This window comes from Mytilus trossulus, unplaced genomic scaffold (genome assembly GCF_036588685.1).
Source record: "Mytilus trossulus isolate FHL-02 unplaced genomic scaffold, PNRI_Mtr1.1.1.hap1 h1tg000411l__unscaffolded, whole genome shotgun sequence".
Lineage (NCBI taxonomy): Eukaryota > Metazoa > Mollusca > Bivalvia > Mytilida > Mytilidae > Mytilus > Mytilus trossulus.
Window position 1 is genome coordinate 130123 of NW_026963352.1, and position 6000 is coordinate 136122.

Sequence of the window (6000 nt, forward strand, 5' to 3'; positions counted from 1 at the left end):
GCGTACTACAGTACATGATATATAAGGCATGAAGATGTTATTGTTACAGATCAACTAAATTATCTATAGTAAAGGATCCTACAAATTAATGTAAGATACAGTCACAGAAAAAAAAATATATTCATAAGTACGTCTGAGTCAGTGACAATCCTACAACAGATGTATCCATCGGATCGCCATCAATGATGGTGATACATGGCTGTGTACATAATTTATATACAATTCGTCTAAACATCAACCCAACAATGTTAGATCTGTAAATTTGCTTTCGCAAATTTTTGGTTCTTCCCTCGCCGGGATTCGAACCCATGCTACTGTGATATCGTGACACCAAATCGCCTGCACTGCAGCCGTCCCGCTAGACCACACGACCACCTGGGCTCTCATAAAAAGAGCTTCCGCTGGCCATGTGTTACCTTTCCACGTCAGTTTTAATCTAGCGGCGTACTACACTACATGATATATAAGGCATGAAGATGTTATTGTTACAGATCAGCTAAATTATCTATAGTAATGGATCCTACAAATTAATGTAAGATACAGTCACAGAAAATAATTATATTCATAAGTACGTCTGAGTCAGTGACAACCCTACAACAGATGTATCCATCGGATCGCCATCAATGATGGTGATACATGGCTGTGTACATAATGTATATACAACTCGTATAAACATCAACCCAACAATGTTAGATCTGTAAATTTGCTTTCGCAAATTTTTGGTTCTTCCCTCGCCGGGATTCGAACCCATGCTACTGTGATATCGTGACACCAAATCGCCTGCACTGCAGCCGTCCCGCTAGACCACACGACCACCTGGGCTCTCATAAAAAGAGCTTTCGCTGGCCATGTGTTACCTTTCCACGTCAGTTTTAATCTAGCGGCGTACTACAGTACATGATATATAAGGCATGAAGATGTTATTGTTACAGATCAGCTAAATTATCTATAGTAAAGGATCCTACAAATTAATGTAAGATACAGTCACAGAAAATAATTATATTCATAAGTACGCCTGAGTCAGTGACAATCCTACAACAGATGTATCCATCGGATCGCCATCAATGATGGTGATACATGGCTGTGTACATAATGTATATACAACTCGTCTAAACATCAACCCAACAATGTTAGATCTGTAAATTTGCTTTCGCAAATTTTTGGTTCTTCCCTCGCCGGGATTCGAACCCATGCTACTGTGATATCGTGACACCAAATCGCCTGCACTGCAGCCGTCCCGCTAGACCACACGACCACCTGGGCTCTCATGAAAAGAGCTTTCGCTGGCCATGTGTTACCTTTCCACGTCAGTTTTAATCTAGCGGCGTACTACAGTACATGATATATAAGGCATGAAGATGTTATTGTTACAGATCAGCTAAATTATCTATAGTAATGGATCCTACAAATTAATGTAAGATACAGTCACAGAAAATAATTATATTCATAAGTACGTCTGAGTCAGTGACAACCCTACAACAGATGTATCCATCGGATCGCCATCAATGATGGTGATACATGGCTGTGTACATAATGTATATACAACTCGTCTAAACATCAACCCAACAATGTTAGATCTGTAAATTTGCTTTCGCAAATTTTTGGTTCTTCCCTCGCCGGGATTCGAACCCATGCTACTGTGATATCGTGACACCAAATCGCCTGCACTGCAGCCGTCCCGCTAGACCACACGACCACCTGGGCTCTCATAAAAAGAGCTTTCGCTGGCCATGTGTTACCTTTCCACGTCAGTTTTAATCTAGCGGCGTACTACAGTACATGATATATAAGGCATGAAGATGTTATTGTTACAGATCAGCTAAATTATCTATAGTAAAGGATCCTACAAATTAATGTAAGATACAGTCACAGAAAATAATTATATTCATAAGTACGTCTGAGTCAGTGACAATCCTACAACAGATGTATCCATCGGATCGCCATCAATGATGGTGATACATGGCTGTGTACCTAATGTATATACAACTCGTCTAAACATCAACCCAACAATGTTAGATCTGTAAATTTGCTTTCGCAAATTTTTGGTTCTTCCCTCGCCGGGATTCGAACCCATGCTACTGTGATATCGTGACACCAAATCGCCTGCACTGCAGCCGTCCCGCTAGACCACACGACCACCTGGGCTCTCATGAAAAGAGCTTTCGCTGGCCATGTGTTACCTTTCCACGTCAGTTTTAATCTAGCGGCGTACTACAGTACATGATATATAAGGCATGAAGATGTTATTGTTACAGATCAGCTAAATTATCTATAGTAATGGATCCTACAAATTAATGTAAGATACAGTCACAGAAAATAATTATATTCATAAGTACGTCTGAGTCAGTGACAACCCTACAACAGATGTATCCATCGGATCGCCATCAATGATGGTGATACATGGCTGTGTACATAATGTATATACAACTCGTCTAAACATCAACCCAACAATGTTAGATCTGTAAATTTGCTTTCGCAAATTTTTGGTTCTTCCCTCGCCGGGATTCGAACCCATGCTACTGTGATATCGTGACACCAAATCGCCTGCACTGCAGCCGTCCCGCTAGACCACACGACCACCTGGGCTCTCATAAAAAGAGCTTTCGCTGGCCATGTGTTACCTTTCCACGTCAGTTTTAATCTAGCGGCGTACTACAGTACATGATATATAAGGCATGAAGATGTTATTGTTACAGATCAGCTAAATTATCTATAGTAAAGGATCCTACAAATTAATGTAAGATACAGTCACAGAAAATAATTATATTCATAAGTACGTCTGAGTCAGTGACAACCCTACAACAGATGTATCCATCGGATCGCCATCAATGATGGTGATACATGGCTGTGTACATAATGTATATACAACTCGTCTAAACATCAACCCAACAATGTTAGATCTGTAAATTTGCTTTCGCAAATTTTTGGTTCTTCCCTCGCCGGGATTCGAACCCATGCTACTGTGATATCGTGACACCAAATCGCCTGCACTGCAGCCATCCCGCTAGACCACACGACCACCTGGGCTCTCATAAAAAGAGCTTTCGCTGGCCATGTGTTACCTTTCCACGTCAGTTTTAATCTAGCGGCGTACTACAGTACATGATATATAAGGCATGAAGATGTTATTGTTACAGATCAGCTAAATTATCTATAGTAAAAGATCCTACAAATTAATGTAAGATACAGTCACAGAAAATAATTATATTCATAAGTACGTCTGAGTCAGTGACAACCCTACAACAGATGTATCCATCGGATCGCCATCAATGATGGTGATACATGGCTGTGTACATAATGTATATACAACTCGTCTAAACATCAACCCAACAATGTTAGATCTGTAAATTTGCTTTCGCAAATTTTTGGTTCTTCCCTCGCCGGGATTCGAACCCATGCTACTGTGATATCGTGACACCAAATCGCCTGCACTGCAGCCGTCCCGCTAGACCACACGACCACATGGGCTCTCATAAAAAGAGCTTTCGCTGGCCATGTGTTACCTTTCCACGTCAGTTTTAATCTAGCGGCGTACTACAATACATGATATATAAGGCATGAAGATGTTATTGTTACAGATCAGCTAAATTATCTATAGTAAAGGATCCTACAAATTAATGTAAGATATATACAGTCACAGAAAATAATTATATTCATAAGTACGTCTGAGTCAGTGACAATCCTACAACAGATGTATCCATCGGATCGCCATCAATGATGGTGATACATGGCTGTGTACATAATGTATATACAACTCGTCTAAACATCAACCCAACAATGTTAGATCTGTAAATTTGCTTTCGCAAATTTTTGGGTCTTCCCTCGCCGGGATTCGAACCCATGCATACTACTGTGATATCGTGACACCAAATCGCCTGCACTGCAGCCGTCCCGCTAGACCACACGACCACCTGGGCTCTCATAAAAAGAGCTTTCGCTGGCCATGTGTTACCTTTCCACGTCAGTTTTAATCTAGCGGCGTACTACAGTACATGATAAATAAGGCATGAAGATGTTATTGTTACAGATCAGCTAAATTATCTATAGTGAAGGATCTATATAAGCATAGTTTAACTTGAATATTTTATATTTTGTACAATATACAAACAAAGCAAGGAAGCTAACTAAAGTTTTGCTCCACATGCATTAGGCTATAAGCTTTAATGGTTTTATTCATATGTATGTGCGACAAGGTGGAAAATATGATATGTTTTGTGAAAATAGCAGCGTTTGATCTATAATAAAAAAAAGAAGATGTGGTATGATTGCCAATGAGACAGCAGTCCACAAGAGACCAAAATGCTTACTTTTTAGCATTGGACCTATGACTGCTTACTTTACTAGATTATATGGTCTTTGTTGGAAAGATGTCTCATTTGGCACTCGTACCTCATCTTCTAATTTCTATATACAAAGCACGTTTTAGAAGAAGAAAAATATGCAATATGGCACCCACTATGATCCAGAGACTATTAATATTGGAGATATTTGACATATGTCAACAGGACAGCAGCCTAGTTTATAGTATATAAAATGTATTGAGCTATATACCGTACCCGCTCAGTGGCGGATCCAGCGGCGGGGTTCATGGGGATGGACACCCTTTTTTTGGACGATCAGTGCATTTGGATGGGGACATGTAGTTGGAACCCCCTCCCTTTTTGTCCAGGGTTAGGACCCCCCTTTTTAAAATGGCTGGACCTGCCCCTGTCGCTTTCATAACACTTATTTTTAGCATACTGAATATTATGATGTTCTTACTATTAGTTCAGGTCCTGATAAAAAAGAATACACATTTAGTACAGAAAGAAGTGTTTCAATGAAAGATTCGTGTTTTTCTAGGCAGAAATGATTTTGCAATAACATTATACAGATTTAAAAGAGCTCAAATGATTTTCTTACTGGACAGTGGTCACTTCATTGAACATTTCACTGTGTCATGTCGTGAAATTAATGCTGGTTCAATTCATAACAATGCACAAAACCGGTTCAACTACTTTTGCAAGGCGAAAAAGAAAGTCGAATCGTGAAGCCAATAAACAATGTTTTTTTAATCTGAGCATGCAAATTGAAGATTACGTTATATATTTTACATTAAATGTATTTGCAGAATAAAAAAATTGGTAATGAGAGTCCCAGACAATATATTAATTGACTGTTTTCCCACTAATTCCACGTGTTTTAAGTAGTAGTTTACTCGTAGTAGCCCACAATGCATTGTAGTTCATTGAGTCGATTGGTCAGTTTTTCAAGGCCACGTTGGCCTTGTGTTTTGGAAATTACTATGCAAATATATTCTGACGTCAGAAAATCTAGAGTTCTCGACCTGTTTAACTGTATTACTATATTTTATCACAGTCTAATTTCCTTCTCAAGCATTGTACTGAAAATTAACAAGCTACATGGCCCAAGACCACAATTAATGACCCTTCTTTTCGTTTGTTCACGAATATAGTTCCCTTTAGTTATAGTGTATTTCTTCTTTATTTTTTTTCTTTCCCTTTCTCATTCATTTCTTAGCTTTTCTTTGGTGGAAATGAAAGAAGAGAGCTGAAATAAACTTTTGGATGTTTTATTTTAACTGATTTCAATAAGGAAAGAGTGATTAGGCCAGGTGCAGAAAGGTTATATTTACACTTTTCGGAACATCTCTTGACTTGCCTATAGGGGTAGGGATGTGTATTGGCCAAATTTGTATGATGTAATGATGCAATTTTTCTGAAAATTGCATATGCAATTTTTCTGAAAATTGCATATATCTTTGGACTTGTACTGTACTTTACACACACAAAAAATAATACAAAAACAACAGTTAAATTTTTTTAAATGCGACAAAACGTTATAAAGAAATGATAGAGAAATTAATTGTGGTCTCGGGCCACATAGCCAATAATCTCAAACACATAAAAATTACTTGTGAAAAATAAATTTTAGTAGCTGATAATGACAAAAAGTAAGATACATAGGACTGTTTTACATAAATTTATAAAAATCTTTTTA